Source organism: Aplidium turbinatum, chromosome 8 (genome assembly GCF_918807975.1).
Source record: "Aplidium turbinatum chromosome 8, kaAplTurb1.1, whole genome shotgun sequence".
NCBI lineage: Eukaryota > Metazoa > Chordata > Ascidiacea > Aplousobranchia > Polyclinidae > Aplidium > Aplidium turbinatum.
Window position 1 is genome coordinate 13,434,641 of NC_137479.1, and position 16,594 is coordinate 13,451,234.

The window sequence follows — 16,594 nt, forward strand, 5'->3', positions numbered from 1 at the left end:
GGTTTGGGTTGATGTACTGTAATAGTGAAAATGCTGCAGATGTATTCTGACAACTTCGTACAGGGATTAAAACTAATTGAAAAAAAAACCTTATATTCATAAGTAACACCGCAATCAGGGCATTTATGACAAGACAACGGACATTGGAACGAATGCAAAGGCTTGCACTGATCTTTTGGGAAAAGTTACCGAACAAAATATATAGCGCCCGATAAGGGACTTGAACCCTTGACCGTTGGATTAAGAGTCCAACGCTCTACCGTCTGAGCTAACCGGGCTGAGAGTTTGAACATTTGTATCTCTCAATCGATGCAAAACAATTGCAAATTTTCAATCATTTTCACCTCATCACTGTCAGTTTCCTCCTTCGGTCAACAAAGAAAGTGAAAATCAAGTAGCCTAACAATGGTTGAATTCCAGAGATTTGCGCTTGAGCAACGCACTTCTGGTAAACCAATCAGTAGCACACAGAGCTTTATGTGATTGCGACAATAAGAAAAATCAAAATAACCAAGAATATGAAATTGGCAGCGGTGGGATTCGAACCCACGCCATCGAAATGACTGGTGCCTTAAACCAGCGCCTTAGACCGCTCGGCCACGCTACCAGTAGAAGGTGAAGGAATTTTCTCTTTCACAAAACCCAATGCGGTGGTTGTCATGTAGGCTATCTTTGGTGAACCATGTTTGTCAGACATTCTGATGGTTTTTGGTTTTGGTGATCATCTGGTTGTTACAAAGTGAAGGAGTTAATTAAAAACACTTGTGTGCTTATGTCACTGAGACTCTTTGTCTAATTGTAATCTAGGCTTTACTGGGTTTTGGTTGATGTACTGTAATAGTGAAAATGCTGCAGATGTATTCTGACAACTTCGTACAGGGATTAAAATTAATTGAAAAAAAAACCTTATATTCATAAGTAACACCGCAATCAGGGCATTTATGACAAGACAACGGACATTGGAACGAATGCAAAGGCTTGCACTGATCTTTTGGGAAAGGTACCGAACAAAATATATAGCGCCCGATAAGGGACTTGAACCCTTGACCGTTGGATTAAAAGTCCAACGCTCTACCGTCTGAGCTAACCAGGCTGAAAATTTGAACATTTGTATCTCCCAATGGATGCAAAACAATTGCAAATTTTCAATCATTTTCACCTCATCACTGTCAGTTTCCTCCTTCGGTCAACGAAGAAAGTGAAAATCAAATAACAATGGTTGAATTCCAGAGATTTGCGCTTGAGCAACGCACTTCTGGTAAACCATCCATTCAGCGGCACACAGAGCTTTGTGTGATTGCGACAAAGAGAAAAATCAAAATAACCAAGAATATGAAATTGGCAGCGGTGGGATTCGAACCCACGCCATCGAAATGACTGGTGCCTTAAACTAGCGCCTTAGACCGCTCGGCCACGCTACCAGTCGAAGGTGAAGGGATTTTCTCTTTCACAAAACTCAATGTGGTGGTTGTCATGCATCCACGGTGCACCATGACTGCCAGACATTCTGATGGTTTTTGGTTTTGGTGATCATCTGGTTGTTACAAAGTGAACGATTTAATTAAAAACACTTGTGTGCTTATGTCACTGAGACTCTTTGTCTAATTGTAATCTAGGCTTTACTGAGTTTGGGTTGATGTAATAGTGAAAATGCTGCAGATGTATTCTGGCAACTTCGTACAGGGATTAAAATTAATTGAAAGAAAAAAACCTTATATTCATAAGGAACACCGCAATCAGGGCATTTATGACAAGACAACAGACATCAGAACGAATGCAAAAGCTTGCATTGATCTTTTGGGAAAAAGTAAGCCAACAAAGTCTGTAGCGCCCGACAAGGGACTTGAACCCTTGACCGTTGGATTAAAAGTCCAACGCTCTACCGTCTGAGCTAACCGGGCTGAGAGTTTGAATATTTGTATCTCACAATCGATGCAAAAACAATTGCAAATTTTCAATTTTTTTTACCTCATCACTATCAGTTTCCTCCTTCGGTCAACGAAGAAAGTGAAAATCAAGTAGCCTGACAATGGTTGAATTCCAGAGATTTGCGCTTGAGCAACGCACTTCTGGTAAACCAATCAGTAGCACACAGAGCTTTGTGTGATTGCGACAATAAGAAAAATCAAAATAACCAAGAATATGAAATTGGCAGCGGTGGGATTCGAGCCCACGCCATCGAAATGACTGGTGCCTTAAACCAGCGCCTTAGACCGCTCGGCCACGCTACCAGTAAAAGGTGAAGGAATTTTCTCTTTCACAAAACCCAATGTGGTGGTTGTCATGTAGGCTACCTTTGGTGAACCATGTTTGTCAGACATTCTGATGGTTTTTGGTTTTGGTGATCATCTGGTTGTTACAAAGTGAAGGAGTTAATTAAAAACACTTGTGTGCTTATGTCACTGAGACTCTTTGTCTAATTGCATTCTAGGCTTTACTGAGTTTGGGTTAATGTAATAGTGAAAAGGTTGCAGATTTATTCTGGCAACTTCCTCGTACAGGGATCAAAACTAATTGAAAAAAAACGTTATATTCATAAGTAACACTGCAATCAGGGCATTTATGACAAGACAAGAGAAATTAGAACGAATGCAAAAGCTTGATGTGCATTGATTTTTTGGGAAAAGGTAACGGAACAAAATCTGTAGCGCCCGATAAGGGACTTGAACCCTTGACCGTTGGATTAAAAGTCCAACGCTCTACCGTCTGAGCTAACCGGGCTGAAAGTTTGAACATTTGTATCTCCCAATGGATTCGAAACAATTGGAAATTTTCAATCACTTTTCCCTCATCACTCTCAGTTTCCCCCTTCGCGGTCAACGAAGAAAGTGAAAATCAAGTAATAACAATGGTTGAACTCCAGAGATTTGCGCTTGAGCAACGCACTTCTGGAAAACCATCCATTCAGCGGCACACAGAGCTTTGTGTGATTGCGACAAAGAGGAAAATCAAAATAACCAAAAATATGAAATTGGCAGCAGTGGGATTCGAACCCACCACGCCATCGAAATGACTGGTGCCTTAAACCAGCGCCTTAAACCGCTCGGCCACGCTTTCAGTCATAGATGAAGGAAGTTTCTCTTTCACAAAACTCAATATGGTGGTTGTCATGTAGGCTATCTTCGGTGAACCATGGCTGCCAGACATTCTGATGGTTTATGGTTTTGGTGATCATCTGGTTGTTACAAAGTGAACAATTTAATTAAAAACACTTGTGTGCTTATGTCACTGAGACTCTTTGTCTAATTGTAATCTAGGCTTTACTGGGTTTGGGTTGATGTACTGTAATAGTGAAAATGCTGCAGATGTATTCTGACAACTTCGTACAGGGATTAAAATTAATTGAAATAAAAACCTTATATTCATAAGTAACACCGCAATCAGGGCATTTATGACAAGACAACGGACATTGGAACGAATGCAAAGGCTTGCACTGATCTTTTGGGAAAAGTTACCGAACAAAATATATAGCGCCTGATAAGGGACTTGAACCCTTGACCGTTGGATTAAAAGTCCAACGCTCTACCGTCTGAGCTAACCGGGCTGAGAGTTTGAATATTTGTATCTCACAATCGATGCAAAACAATTGCAAATTTTCAATTTTTTTTACCTCATCACTGTCAGTTTCCTCCTTCGGTCAACAAAGAAAGTGAAAATCAAGTAGCCTAACAATGGTTGAATTCCAGAGATTTGCGCTTGAGCAACGCACTTCTGGTAAACCAATCAGTAGCACACAGAGCTTTATGTGATTGCGACAATAAGAAAAATCAAAATAACCAAGAATATGAAATTGGCAGCGGTGGGATTCGAACCCACGCCATCGAAATGACTGGTGCCTTAAACCAGCGCCTTAGACCGCTCGGCCACGCTACCAGTAGAAGGTGAAGGAATTTTCTCTTTCACAAAACCCAATGTGGTGGTTGTCATGTAGGCTATCTTTGGTGAACCATGTTTGTCAGACATTCTGATGGTTTTTGGTTTTGGTGATCATCTGGTTGTTACAAAGTGAAGGATCGAGTTAATTAAAAACACTTAATGTGCTTATGTCACTGAGACTCTTTGTCTAATTGTAATCTAGGCTTTACTGGGTTTGGGTTGATGTACTGTAATAGTGAAAATGCTGCAGATGTATTCTGACAACTTCGTACAGGGATTAAAATTAATTGAAAAAAAAACCTTATATTCATAAGTAACACCGCAATCAGGGCATTTATGACAAGACAACGGACATTGGAACGAATGCAAAGGCTTGCACTGATCTTTTGGGAAAAGTTACCGAACAAAATATATAGCGCCCGATAAGGGAATTGAACCCTTGACCGTTGGATTAAAAGTCCAACGCTCTACCGTCTGAGCTAACCGGGCTGAAAGTTTGAACATTTGTATCTCCCAATCTATGCAAAACAATTGCAAATTTTTAATCATTTTCACCTCATCACTGTCAGTTTCCTCCTTCGGTCAACGAAGAAAGTGAAAATCAAGTAGCCTAACAATGGTTGAATTCCAGAGATTTGCGCTTGAGCAACGCACTTCTGGTAAACCAATCAGTAGCACACAGAGCTTTGTGTGATTGCGACAATAAGAAAAATCAAAATAACCAAGAATATGAAATTGGCAGCTGTGGGATTCGAACCCACGCCATCGAAATGACTGGTGCCTTAAACCAGCGAATTAGACCGCTCGGCCACGCTACCAGTAGAAGGTGAAGGAATTTTCTCTTTCACAACACCCAATGTGGTGGTTGTCATGTAGGCTATCTTTGGTGAACCATGTTTGTCAGACATTCTGATGGTTTTTGGTTTTGGTGATCATCTGGTTGTTACAAAGTGAAGGAGTTAATTAAAAACACTTGTGTGCTTATGTCACTGATGACTCTTTGTCTAATTGTAATCTAGGCTTTACTGGGTTTGGGTTGATGTACTGTAATAGTGAAAATGCTGCAGATTTATTCTGACAACTTCGTACAGGGATTAAAATTAATTGAAAAAAAAACGTTATATTCATAAGGAACACCGCAATCAGGGCATTTATGACAAGACAACGGACATTGGAACGAATGCAAAGGCTTGCACTGATCTTTTGGGAAAAGTTACCGAACAAAATATATAGCGCCCGATAAGGGACTTGAACCCTTGACCGTTGGATTAAAAGTCCAACGCTCTACCGTCTGAGCTAACCGGGCTGAGAGTTTGAACATTTGTATCTCCTAATCGATGCAAAACAATTGCAAAGTTTCAATCATTTTCACCTCATCACTCTCAGTTTCCTCCTTGGGTCAACGAAGAAAGTGAAAATCAAATAACAATGGTTGAACTCTAGAGATTTGCGCTTGAGCAACGCACTTCTGGTAAACCATCCATTCAGCGGCACACAGAGCTTTGTGTGATTGCGACAAAGAGAAAAATCAAAATAACCAAGAATATTAAATTGGCAGCGGTGAGATTCGAACCCACGCCATCGAAATGACTGGTGCCTTAAACCAGCGCCTTAAACCGCTCGGCCACGCTTTCAGTCATAGATGAAGGCTGATGGTTTATGGTTTTGGTGATCATCTGGTTGTTACAAAGTGAACAATTTAATTAAAAACACTTGTGTGCTTATGTCACTGAGACTCTTTGTCTAATTGTAATCTAGGCTTTACTGGGTTTGGGTTGATGTACTGTAATAGTGAAAATGCTGCAGATGTATTCTGACAACTTCGTACAGGGATTAAAACTAATTGAAAGAAAAAAACCTTATATTCATAAGGAACACCGCAATCAGGGCATTTATGACAAGACAACGGACATTGGAACGAATGCAAAGGCTTGCACTGATCTTTTGGGAAAAGCTACCGAACAAAATATACAGCGCCCGATAAGGGACTTGAACCCTTGACCGTTGGATTAAAAGTCCAACGCTCTACCGTCTGAGCTAACCGGGCTGAAAGTTTGAACATTTGTATCTCCCAATCGATGCAAAACAATTGCAAATTTTCAATCATTTTCACCTCATCACTGTCAGTTTCCTCCTTCGGTCAACGAAGAAAGTGAAAATCAAATAACAATGGTTGAACTCCAGAGATTTGCGCTTGAGCAACGCACTTCTGGTAAACCATCCATTCAGCGGCACACAGAGCTTTGTGTGATTGCGACAAAGAGAAAAATCAAAATAACCAAGAATATGAAATTGGCAGCGGTGGGATTCGAACCCACGCCATCGAAATGACTGGTGCCTTAAACCAGCGCCTTAGACCGCGCGGCCACGCTACCAGTCGAAGGTGAAGGGATTTTCTTTTTCACAAAACTCAATGTGGTGGTCGTCATGTATCCACGGTGCACCATGACTGCCAGACATTCTGATGGTTTTTGGTTTTGGTAATCATCTGGTTGTTACAAAGTGAACGATTTAATTAAAAACACTTGTGTGCTTATGTCACTGAGACTCTTTGTCTAATTGTAATCTAGGCTTTACTGAGTTTGGGTTGATGTAATAGTGAAAATGCTGCAGATGTATTCTGGCAACTTCGTACAGGGATTAAAATTAATTGAAAAAAAAAAAAACCTTATATTCATAAGGAACACCGCAATCAGGGCATTTATGACAAGACAACAGACATCGAAACGAATGCAAAAGCTTGCATTGATCTTTTGGGAAAAGGTAAAAGTCTGTAGCGCCCGATAAGGAACTTGAACCCTTGACCGTTGGATTAAAAGTCCAACGCTCTACCGTCTGAGCTAACCGGGCTGAGAGTTTGAATATTTGTATCTCACAATCGATGCAAAACAATTGCAAATTTTCAATTTTTTTTACCTCATCACTGTCAGTTTCCTCCTTCGGTCAACTAAGAAAGTGAAAATCAAGTAACAATGGTTGAATTCCAGAGATTTGCGCTTGAGCAAGGCACTTCTGGTAAACCAATCAGTAGCACACACAGCTTTGTGTGATTGCGACAATAAGAAAAATCAAAATAACCAATAATATGAAATTGGCAGCGGTGGGATTCGAACCCACCACGCCATCGAAATGACTGGTGCCTTAAACCAGCGCCTTAGACCGCGCGGCCACGCTACCAGTAGAAGGTGAAGGAATTTTCTCTTTCACAAAACCCAATGTGGTGGTTGTCATGTAGGCTATCTTTGGTGAACCATGTTTGTCAGACATTCTAATGGTTTTTGGTTTTGGTGATCATCTGGTTGTTACAAAGTGAAGAAGTTAATTAAAAACACTTGTGTGCTTATGTCACTGATGACTCTTTGTCTAATTACATTCTAGGCTTTACTGAGTTTGGGTTAATGTAATAGTGAAAAGGTTGCAGATTTATTCTGGCAACTTCGTACAGGGATCAAAACTAATTGAAAAAAAACGTTATATTCATAAGTAACACCACAATCAGGGCATTTATGACAAGACAAGAGAAATTAGAACGAATGCAAAAGCTTGATGTGCATTGATTTTTTGGGAAAAGTTAACGGAACAAAATCTGTAGCGCCCGATAAGGGACTTGAACCCTTGACCGTTGGATTAAAAGTCCAACGCTCTACCGTCTGAGCTAACCGGGCTGAAAGTTTGAACATTTGTATCTCTCAATCGATGCGAAACAATTGGAAATCTTCAATCACTTTTCCCTCATCACTCTCAGTTTCCCCCTTCGCGGTCAACGAAGAAAGTGAAAATCAAGTAACAATGGTTGAACTCCAGAGATTTGCGCTTGAGCAACGCACTTCTGGAAAACCATCCATTCAGCGGCACACAGAGCTTTGTGTGATTGCGACAAAAAGGAAAATCAAAATAACCAAGAATATGAAATTGGCAGCGGTGGGATTCGAACCCACCACGCCATCGAAATGACTGGTGCCTTAAACCAGCGCCTTAAACCGCTCGGCCACGCTACCAGTCGAAGATTAAGGAATTTTCTCTTTCACAAAGCTCAATGTGGTGGTTGTCATGTATCTTCGGTGAACTATGACTGCCAGACATTCTGATGGTTTATGGTTTTGGTGATCATCTGGTTGTTACAAAGTGAACAATTTAATTAAAAACACTTGTGTGCTTATGTCACTGAGACTCTTTGTCTAATTGTAATCTAGGCTTTACTGAGTTTGGGTTGATGAAATAGTAAGGCTGCAGATGCATTCTGGCAATTTCGTACAGGGATCAAAACTTATTGAAAAACAACGTTATATTCATAAGTAACCCCGCAATCATGGCATTTATGAAAGACAACAGACATTGGAACGAATGCAAAAGCTTGATGTGCATTGATTTTTTGGGAAAAAGTAACCGAACAAAATGTGTAACGCCCGATAAGGGACTTGAACCCTTGACCGTTGGATTAAAAGTCCAACGCTCTACCGTCTGAGCTAACCGGGCTGAAAGTTTGAACATTTGTATCTCCCAATCGATGCAAAACAATTGCAAATTTTCAATCATTTTCACCTCATCACTGTCAGTTTTCTCCTTCGGTCAACGAAGAAAGTGAAAATCAAGTAACAATGGTTGAACTCCAGAGATTTGCGCTTGAGCAATGCACTTCTGGTAAACCATCCATTCAGCGGCACACAGAGCTTTGTGTGATTGCGACAAAGAGGAAAATCAAAATAACCAAGAATATGAAATTGGCAGCGGTGGGATTCGAACCCACGGCATCGAAATGACTATTGCCTTAAACCAGCGCCTTAGACCGCTCGGCCACGCTACCAGTAGAGGGTGAAGGAATTTTCTCTGTCACAAAACTCAATGTGGTGGTCGTCATGTTTCTACGGTGAACCATGACTGCCAGACATTCTGATGGTTTTTGGTTTTGGTGATCATCTGGTTGTTACAAAGTGAACGATTTAATTAAAAACACTTGTGTGCTTATGTCACTGAGACTCTTTGTCTAACTGTAATTTAGGCTTTACTGAGTTTGGATTGATGTAATAGTGAAAATGCTGCAGATGTATTCTGGCAACTTCGTACAGGGATTAAAACTAATTGAAAAAAAACCCTTATATTCATAAGTAACACCGCAATCAGGGCATTTATGACAAGACAACAGACATCGAAACAAATGCAAAAGCTTGCATTGACTTTTTGGGAAAAAGCAACCGAACAAAGTCTGTAGCGCCCGATAAGGGACTTGAACCCTTGACCGTTGGATTAAAAGTCCAACGCTCTACCGTCTGAGGTAACCGGGCTGAGAGTTTGAACATTTGTATCTCCCAATCCATGCTGCAAAACAATTGCAAATTTTCAATCACTTTCACCTCATCACTGTCAGTTTCCTCCTTCGGTCAACGAAGAAAGTGAAAATCAAGTAACAATGGTTGAATTCCAGAGATTTGGGCTTGAGCAAGGCACTTCTGGTAAACCAATCAGTAGCACACACAGCTTTGTGTGATTGCGACAAAGAGAAAATCAAAATAACCAAGAATGGTAAATGAAATTGGCGGCGGTGGGACTCGAACTCACGCCATTGAAATGACTGGTGCCAGCGCCTTAGACCGCTCGGCCACGCTACCAGTCGAAGGTGAAAAGAATTTTTTCCTTCACAAAACTCAATGTAGTGGTCGTCATGTATCTACGGTGAACCATGACTGCCAGACAATTTGATGGTTTTTAGTTTTGGTGATCATCTGGTTGTTACAAAGTGAAGGATTTAATTAAAAACACTTGTGTGCTTATGCCACTGAGACTCTTTGTCTAATTGTCATCTAGGCTTTACTGAGTTTGGGTTGATGTAATAGTGAAAAAGCTGCAGATTTATTCTGGCAATTTCGTACCGGAATCAAAACTTATTGAAAAACAACGTTATATTCATAAGTTACCCTGCAATCAGGGCATTTATGAGAAGACAACGGACATTGGAACGAATGCAAAAGCTTGATGTGCATTAATTTTTTGGGAAAAGGTAACCGAACAAGATGTCTGAGCTAACCGGGCTGAAAGTTTGAACATTTGTATCTCTCAATCGATGCAAAACAATTGCAAATTTTCAATCCTTTTACCCTCATCACTGTCAGTTTCCTCCTTCGGTCAACGAAGAAAGTGAAAATCAAGTAACAATGGTTGAACTCCAGAGATTTGCGCTTGAGCAACGCACTTCTGGTAAACCATCCATTCAGCGGCACACAGAGCTTTGTGTAATTGCGATAAAGTAAAAAAATCAAAATAACCAAGAATATGAAATTGGCAGCGGTGGGATTCGAACCCACGCCATCGAAATGACTGCTGCCTTAAACCAGCGCCTTAGACCGCTCGGCCACGCTACCAGTCGAAGGTGAAGAGATTTTCTTTTTCACAAAACTCAATGTGGTGGTCGTCATGTATCCACGGTGCACCATGACTGCCAGACATTCTGATGGTTTTTGGTTTTGGTGATCATCTGGTTGTTACAAAGTGAACGATTTAATTAAAGACACTTGTGTGCTTATGTCACTGAGACTCTTTGTCTAATTGTAATCTAGGCTTTACTGAGTTTGGGTTGATGTAATAGTGAAATTGCTGCAGATGTATTCTGGCAACTTCGTACAGGGATTAAAATTAATTGAAAGAAAAAAACGTTATATTCATAAGGAACACCCCAATCAGGGCATTTATGACAAGACAACAGACATCAGAACGAATGCAAAAGCTTGCATTGATCTTTTGGGAAAAAGTAAGCCAACAAAGTCTGTAGCGCCCGATAAGGGACTTGAACCCTTGACCGTTGGATTAAAAGTCCAACGCTCTACCGTCTGAGCTAACCGGGCTGAGAGTTTGAATATTTGTTTCTCACAATCGATGCAAAACAATTGCAAATTTTCAATTTTTTTCACCTCATCACTGTCAGTTTCCTCCTTCGGTCAACGAAGAAAGTGAAAATCAAGTAGCCTAACAATGGTTGAATTCCAGAGATTTGCGCTTGAGCAACGCACTTCTGGTAAACCAATCAGTAGCACACACAGCTTTGTGTGATTGCGACAATAAGAAAAATCAAAATAACCAAGAATATGAAATTGGCAGCGGTGGGATTCGAACCCACGCCATCGAAATGACTGGTGCCTTAAACCAGCGCCTTAGACCGCTCGGCCACGCTACCAGTAGAAGGTGAAGGGATTTTCTCTTTCACAAAACCCAATGTGGTGGTTGTCATGTAGGCTATCTTTGGTGAACCATGTTTGTCAGACATTCTGATGGTTTTTGGTTTTGGTGATCATCTGGTTGTTACAAAGTGAAGGAGTTAATTAAAAACACTTGTGTGCTTATGTCACTGAGACTCTTTGTCTAATTGTAATCTAGGCTTTACTGGGCTTGGGTTGATGTACTGTAATAGTGAAAATGCTGCAGATGTATTCTGACAACTTCGTACAGGGATTAAAACTAATTGAAAAAAAAACCTTATATTCATAAGTAACACCGCAATCAGGGCATTTATGACAAGACAACGGACATTGGAACGAATGCAAAGGCTTGCACTGATCTTTTGGGAAAAGTTACCGAACAAAATATACAGCGCCTGATAAGGGACTTGAACCCTTGACCGTTGGATTAAAAGTCCAACGCTCTACCGTCTGAGCTAACCGGGCTGAAAGTTTGAACATTTGTATCTCCCAATCGATGCAAAACAATTGCAAATTTTCAATCATTTTCACCTCATCACTGTCAGTTTCCTCCTTCGGTCAACGAAGAAAGTGAAAATCAAGTAACAATGGTTGAATTCCAGAGATTTGCGCTTGAGCAACGCACTTCTGGTAAACCAATCAGTAGCACACAGAGCTTTGTGTGATTGCGACAATAAGAAAAATCAAAATAACCAAGAATATGAAATTGGCAGCGGTGGGATTCGAACCCACGCCATCGAAATGACTGGTGCCTTAAACCAGCGCCTTAGACCGCTCGGCCACGCTACCAGTAGAAGGTGAAGGAATTTTCACTTTCACAACACCCAATGTGGTGGTTGTCATGTAGGCTATCTTTGGTGAACCATGTTTGTCAGACATTCTGATGGTTTTTGGTTTTGGTGATCATCTGGTTGTTACAAAGTGAAGGAGTTAATTAAAAACACTTGTGTGCTTATGTCACTGATGACTCTTTGTCTAATTGTAATCTAGGCTTTACTGGGTTTGGGTTGATGTACTGTAATAGTGAAAATGCTGCAGATGTATTCTGACAACTTCGTACAGGGATTAAAATTAATTGAAAAAAAAACGTTATATTCATAAGGAACAACGCAATCAGGGCATTTATGACAAGACAACGGACATTGGAACGAATGCAAAGGCTTGCACTGATCTTTTGGGAAAAGTTACCGAACAAAATATACAGCGCCTGACAAGGGACTTGAACCCTTGACCGTTGGATTAAAAGTCCAACGCTCTACCGTCTGAGCTAACCGGGCTGAAAGTTTGAACATTTGTATCTCCCAATCGATGCAAAACAATTGCAAATTTTCAATCATTTTCACCTCATCACTGTCAGTTTCCTCCTTCGGTCAACGAAGAAAGTGAAAATCAAGTAACAATGGTTGAATTCCAGAGATTTGCGCTTGAGCAACGCACTTCTGGTAAACCAATCAGTAGCACACAGAGCTTTGTGTGATTGCGACAATAAGAAAAATCAAAATAACCAAGAATATGAAATTGGCAGCGGTGGGATTCGAACCCACGCCATCGAAATGACTGGTGCCTTAAACCAGCGCCTTAGACCGCTCGGCCACGCTACCAGTAGAAGGTGAAGGAATTTTCACTTTCACAACACCCAATGTGGTGGTTGTCATGTAGGCTATCTTTGGTGAACCATGTTTGTCAGACATTCTGATGGTTTTTGGTTTTGGTGATCATCTGGTTGTTACAAAGTGAAGGAGTTAATTAAAAACACTTGTGTGCTTATGTCACTGATGACTCTTTGTCTAATTGTAATCTAGGCTTTACTGGGTTTGGGTTGATGTACTGTAATAGTGAAAATGCTGCAGATGTATTCTGACAACTTCGTACAGGGATTAAAATTAATTGAAAAAAAAACGTTATATTCATAAGGAACAACGCAATCAGGGCATTTATGACAAGACAACGGACATTGGAACGAATGCAAAGGCTTGCACTGATCTTTTGGGAAAAGTTAGCGAACAAAATATACAGCGCCTGATAAGGGACTTGAACCCTTGACCGTTGGATTAAAAGTCCAACGCTCTACCGTCTGAGCTAACCGGGCTGAAAGTTTGAACATTTGTATCTCCCAATCGATGCAAAACAATTGCAAATTTTCAATCATTTTCACCTCATCACTCTCAGTTTCCTCCTTGGGTCAACGAAGAAAGTGAAAATCAAATAACAATGGTTGAACTCTAGAGATTTGCGCTTGAGCAACGCACTTCTGGTAAACCATCCATTCAGCGGCACACAGAGCTTTGTGTGATTGCAACAAAGAGAAAAATCAAAATAACCAAGAATATGAAATTGGCAGCGGTGGGATTCGAACCCACGCCATCGAAATGACTGGTGCCTTAAACCAGCGCCTTAGACCGCGCGGCCACGCTACCAGTCGAAGGTGAAGGGATTTTCTTTTTCACAAAACTCAATGTGGTGGTCGTCATGTATCCACGGTGCACCATGACTGCCAGACATTCTGATGGTTTTTGGTTTTGGTGATCATCTGGTTGTTACAAAGTGAACGATTTAATTAAAAACACTTGTGTGCTTATGTCACTGAGACTCTTTGTCTAATTGTAATCTAGGCTTTACTGAGTTTGGGTTGATGTACTGTAATAGTGAAAATGCTGCAGATGTATTCTGGCAACTTTGTACAGGGATTAAAATTAATTGAAAAAAAAAAACCTTATATTCATAAGGAACACCGCAATCAGGGCATTTATGACAAGACAACAGACATCAGAACGAATGCAAAAGCTTGCATTGATCTTTTGGGAAAAAGTAAGCCAACAAAGTCTGTAGCGCCCGATAAGGAACTTGAACCCTTGACCGTTGGATTAAAAGTCCAACGCTCTACCGTCTGAGCTAACCGGGCTGAGAGTTTGAATATTTGTATCTCACAATCGATGCAAAACAATTGCAAATTTTCAATTTTTTTTACCTCATCACTGTCAGTTTCCTCCTTCGGTCAACGAAGAAAGTGAAAATCAAGTAGCCTAACAATGGTTGAATTCCAGAGATTTGCGCTTGAGCAAGGCACTTCTGGTAAACCAATCAGTAGCACACAGAGCTTTGTGTGATTGCGACAATAAGAAAAATCAAAATAACCAATAATATGAAATTGGCAGCGGTGGGATTCGAACCCACGCCATCGAAATGACTGGTGCCTTAAACCAGCGCCTTAGACCGCGCGGCCACGCTACCAGTAGAAGGTGAAGGAATTTTCTCTTTCACAAAACCCAATGTGGTGGTTGTCATATAGGCCAGGGCTTCTCAAACTTTTTTGTTCTGCGACCCCATTTTGAAAAATATATTTCTATGCGACCCCATTTATGTATTTATTTATTTACATCAGACTCAACATGGTCCATTTTACAATCAAACATAAAATGTAGAAACAAAGCAGATACTCAACTCCGAAGAGCTGAGTTGCATTGTACCACATACAAAGATTGATAGTAACAGTCTGTTGGCATTATTTCATAAATTTATTGATTGGAAAACAAGTTACATCGTGTTACAAACTCAAAACTGGTATAATTTTTTACGAATGAGAGCTTGAAAAGTTGTGGTATTGTTATCAACGAATGCAGAGGTGATGCTGCGTCGTCTCTGCAGATTAAACAACGTTCTGCAACAATTATTGTATCCAACACGTAAGCGATTATTACTGGATGAAAGATAGTTGCACCATAGTTGACAGGCATAAAAAGGCATACAATAGGAACGAAACAACACATTTTTAACAGCAATCGAACATTTGGAAAACCTTGCTTTTAACATGTTTCCAGCACAATACAACGACCGTAATTGCCGTTTCGTGTCTTCATCATCGGATAGCAAGTCGTTAATTATTACTCCTAAATATTTCACTAGGTCTCAAAGCAGATACGTTTTTCATTTAAATATATGATCGGATTAAAGTCAAGTTTCAACATCTTATGGGGACATCCACGTTAATGACATTAAAACGGATCATTTTGATCATTATATTTTCTTATTCTTTCTGACTTATCAATTGTTTTTTTTGTGCTTGCAATTGTTACCGCATGAATCTACGGAACCTAACTACTGATCCATAGTCAATTAATCTTGTAACTGCTTTAAACTTTAGTCTACGTTCCTTCAGAAACTAGTTGATAAGCTACTCTGAAATCATAATGCGAGCGGTAAGGTTACTTTTGGTCAGCACATTACAGCAATGATAGCGTAACAATGCATCAATTGTTGCGATTGATTATATTTTATCGTTCGACAGTTCGCACCGACGGTTGCAGTCAATTGACATCATGGCAAGACTACAACCCACCGGCACTAGAATTTCATTACGACCCCAAAATTTCATTACGCGACCCCATTTGGGGTCGCGACCCATAGTTTGAGAAGCCCTGATATAGGCTATCTTTGGTGAACCATGTTTGTCAGACAATCTGATGGTTTTTGGTTTTGGTGATCATTTGGTTGTTACAAAGTGAAGAAGTTAATTAAAAACACTTGTGTGCTTATGTCACTGAGACTCTTTGTCTAATTGCATTCTAGGCTTTACTGAGTTTGGGTTAATGTAATAGTGAAAAGGTTGCAGATTTATTCTGGCAACTTCGTACAGGGATCAAAACTAATTGAAAAAAAACGTTATATTCATAAGTAACACCACAATCAGGGCATTTATGACAAGACAACGGACATTGGAACGAATGCAAAAGCTTGATGTGCATTGATTTTTTGGGAAAAGTTAACGGAACAAAATCTGTAGCGCCCGATAAGGGACTTGAACCCTTGACCGTTGGATTAAAAGTCCAATGCTCTACCGTCTGAGCTAACCGGGCTGAAAGTTTGAACATTTGTATCTCCCAATCGATGCAAAACAATTGCAAATTTTCAATCATTTTCACCTCATCACTGTCAGTTTTCTCCTTCGGTCAACGAAGAAAGTGAAAATCAAGTAACAATGGTTGAACTCCAGAGATTTGCGCTTGAGCAACGCACTTCTGGTAAACCATCCATTCAGCGGCACACAGAGCTTTGTGTAATTGCGACAAAGAGAAAAATCAAACTAACCAAGAATATGAAATTGGCAGCGGTGGGATTCGAACCCGCGGCATCGAAATGACTATTGCCTTAAACCAGCGCCTTAGACTGCTCGGCCACGCTACCAGTAGAGGGTGAAGGAATTTTCTCTGTCACAAAACTCAATGTGGTGGTCGTCATGTATCTACGGTGAACCATGACTGCCAGACATTCTGATGGTTTTTGGTTTTGGTGATCATCTGGTTGTTACAAAGTGAACGATTTAATTAAAAACACTTGTGTGCTTATGTCACTGAGACTCTTTGTCTAACTGTAATTTAGGCTTTACTGAGTTTGGATTGATGTAATAGTGAAAATGCTGCAGATGTATTCTGGCAACTTCGTACAGGGATTAAAACTAATTGAAAAAAAACGTTATATTCATAAGTAACACCGCAATCAGGGCATTTATGACAAGACAACAGACATCGAAACAA

At 40.3% G+C, this 16,594-nt stretch overlaps 30 non-coding genes across 30 annotated transcripts; all 30 read right to left on the reverse strand.

Annotated features, from left to right (window-relative positions):
• Positions 1–205: 205 nt before the first annotated feature.
• Positions 206–278, reverse strand: Trnak-cuu (transfer RNA lysine (anticodon CUU)). Its single transcript has one exon. It is a non-coding gene; the product is annotated as a tRNA-Lys (tRNA).
• Positions 279–525: 247 nt separating this feature from the next.
• Positions 526–607, reverse strand: Trnal-aag (transfer RNA leucine (anticodon AAG)). Its single transcript has one exon. It is a non-coding gene; the product is annotated as a tRNA-Leu (tRNA).
• A 413-nt stretch (positions 608–1,020) lies between these two features.
• On the reverse strand, positions 1,021–1,093 carry Trnak-uuu (transfer RNA lysine (anticodon UUU)). Its single transcript has one exon. It is a non-coding gene; the product is annotated as a tRNA-Lys (tRNA).
• A 246-nt stretch (positions 1,094–1,339) lies between these two features.
• Positions 1,340–1,421, reverse strand: Trnal-aag (transfer RNA leucine (anticodon AAG)). The gene has a single exon. It is a non-coding gene; the product is annotated as a tRNA-Leu (tRNA).
• Positions 1,422–1,828: 407 nt separating this feature from the next.
• On the reverse strand, positions 1,829–1,901 carry Trnak-uuu (transfer RNA lysine (anticodon UUU)). Its single transcript has one exon. It is a non-coding gene; the product is annotated as a tRNA-Lys (tRNA).
• Positions 1,902–2,149: 248 nt separating this feature from the next.
• On the reverse strand, positions 2,150–2,231 carry Trnal-aag (transfer RNA leucine (anticodon AAG)). Its single transcript has one exon. It is a non-coding gene; the product is annotated as a tRNA-Leu (tRNA).
• A 417-nt stretch (positions 2,232–2,648) lies between these two features.
• Trnak-uuu (transfer RNA lysine (anticodon UUU)) lies at positions 2,649–2,721 on the reverse strand. Its single transcript has one exon. It is a non-coding gene; the product is annotated as a tRNA-Lys (tRNA).
• Positions 2,722–3,471: 750 nt separating this feature from the next.
• Positions 3,472–3,544, reverse strand: Trnak-uuu (transfer RNA lysine (anticodon UUU)). The gene has a single exon. It is a non-coding gene; the product is annotated as a tRNA-Lys (tRNA).
• Positions 3,545–3,791: 247 nt separating this feature from the next.
• Positions 3,792–3,873, reverse strand: Trnal-aag (transfer RNA leucine (anticodon AAG)). Its single transcript has one exon. It is a non-coding gene; the product is annotated as a tRNA-Leu (tRNA).
• A 419-nt stretch (positions 3,874–4,292) lies between these two features.
• Positions 4,293–4,365, reverse strand: Trnak-uuu (transfer RNA lysine (anticodon UUU)). Its single transcript has one exon. It is a non-coding gene; the product is annotated as a tRNA-Lys (tRNA).
• Positions 4,366–5,109: 744 nt separating this feature from the next.
• On the reverse strand, positions 5,110–5,182 carry Trnak-uuu (transfer RNA lysine (anticodon UUU)). The gene has a single exon. It is a non-coding gene; the product is annotated as a tRNA-Lys (tRNA).
• Positions 5,183–5,850: 668 nt separating this feature from the next.
• On the reverse strand, positions 5,851–5,923 carry Trnak-uuu (transfer RNA lysine (anticodon UUU)). Its single transcript has one exon. It is a non-coding gene; the product is annotated as a tRNA-Lys (tRNA).
• Positions 5,924–6,169: 246 nt separating this feature from the next.
• Positions 6,170–6,251, reverse strand: Trnal-aag (transfer RNA leucine (anticodon AAG)). The gene has a single exon. It is a non-coding gene; the product is annotated as a tRNA-Leu (tRNA).
• Positions 6,252–6,653: 402 nt separating this feature from the next.
• Trnak-uuu (transfer RNA lysine (anticodon UUU)) lies at positions 6,654–6,726 on the reverse strand. The gene has a single exon. It is a non-coding gene; the product is annotated as a tRNA-Lys (tRNA).
• A 742-nt stretch (positions 6,727–7,468) lies between these two features.
• Trnak-uuu (transfer RNA lysine (anticodon UUU)) lies at positions 7,469–7,541 on the reverse strand. The gene has a single exon. It is a non-coding gene; the product is annotated as a tRNA-Lys (tRNA).
• A 248-nt stretch (positions 7,542–7,789) lies between these two features.
• Trnal-aag (transfer RNA leucine (anticodon AAG)) lies at positions 7,790–7,874 on the reverse strand. Its single transcript has one exon. It is a non-coding gene; the product is annotated as a tRNA-Leu (tRNA).
• Positions 7,875–8,279: 405 nt separating this feature from the next.
• Positions 8,280–8,352, reverse strand: Trnak-uuu (transfer RNA lysine (anticodon UUU)). Its single transcript has one exon. It is a non-coding gene; the product is annotated as a tRNA-Lys (tRNA).
• A 733-nt stretch (positions 8,353–9,085) lies between these two features.
• Positions 9,086–9,158, reverse strand: Trnak-uuu (transfer RNA lysine (anticodon UUU)). Its single transcript has one exon. It is a non-coding gene; the product is annotated as a tRNA-Lys (tRNA).
• A 992-nt stretch (positions 9,159–10,150) lies between these two features.
• Trnal-aag (transfer RNA leucine (anticodon AAG)) lies at positions 10,151–10,232 on the reverse strand. Its single transcript has one exon. It is a non-coding gene; the product is annotated as a tRNA-Leu (tRNA).
• Positions 10,233–10,639: 407 nt separating this feature from the next.
• Positions 10,640–10,712, reverse strand: Trnak-uuu (transfer RNA lysine (anticodon UUU)). The gene has a single exon. It is a non-coding gene; the product is annotated as a tRNA-Lys (tRNA).
• Positions 10,713–10,959: 247 nt separating this feature from the next.
• Trnal-aag (transfer RNA leucine (anticodon AAG)) lies at positions 10,960–11,041 on the reverse strand. Its single transcript has one exon. It is a non-coding gene; the product is annotated as a tRNA-Leu (tRNA).
• Positions 11,042–11,455: 414 nt separating this feature from the next.
• On the reverse strand, positions 11,456–11,528 carry Trnak-uuu (transfer RNA lysine (anticodon UUU)). The gene has a single exon. It is a non-coding gene; the product is annotated as a tRNA-Lys (tRNA).
• Positions 11,529–11,770: 242 nt separating this feature from the next.
• Trnal-aag (transfer RNA leucine (anticodon AAG)) lies at positions 11,771–11,852 on the reverse strand. The gene has a single exon. It is a non-coding gene; the product is annotated as a tRNA-Leu (tRNA).
• Positions 11,853–12,267: 415 nt separating this feature from the next.
• Trnak-uuu (transfer RNA lysine (anticodon UUU)) lies at positions 12,268–12,340 on the reverse strand. Its single transcript has one exon. It is a non-coding gene; the product is annotated as a tRNA-Lys (tRNA).
• Positions 12,341–12,582: 242 nt separating this feature from the next.
• Trnal-aag (transfer RNA leucine (anticodon AAG)) lies at positions 12,583–12,664 on the reverse strand. The gene has a single exon. It is a non-coding gene; the product is annotated as a tRNA-Leu (tRNA).
• Positions 12,665–13,079: 415 nt separating this feature from the next.
• On the reverse strand, positions 13,080–13,152 carry Trnak-uuu (transfer RNA lysine (anticodon UUU)). The gene has a single exon. It is a non-coding gene; the product is annotated as a tRNA-Lys (tRNA).
• A 246-nt stretch (positions 13,153–13,398) lies between these two features.
• On the reverse strand, positions 13,399–13,480 carry Trnal-aag (transfer RNA leucine (anticodon AAG)). The gene has a single exon. It is a non-coding gene; the product is annotated as a tRNA-Leu (tRNA).
• Positions 13,481–13,892: 412 nt separating this feature from the next.
• On the reverse strand, positions 13,893–13,965 carry Trnak-uuu (transfer RNA lysine (anticodon UUU)). Its single transcript has one exon. It is a non-coding gene; the product is annotated as a tRNA-Lys (tRNA).
• A 247-nt stretch (positions 13,966–14,212) lies between these two features.
• On the reverse strand, positions 14,213–14,294 carry Trnal-aag (transfer RNA leucine (anticodon AAG)). Its single transcript has one exon. It is a non-coding gene; the product is annotated as a tRNA-Leu (tRNA).
• Positions 14,295–15,843: 1,549 nt separating this feature from the next.
• Trnak-uuu (transfer RNA lysine (anticodon UUU)) lies at positions 15,844–15,916 on the reverse strand. The gene has a single exon. It is a non-coding gene; the product is annotated as a tRNA-Lys (tRNA).
• Between the last annotated feature and the right edge of the window lie 678 nt (positions 15,917–16,594).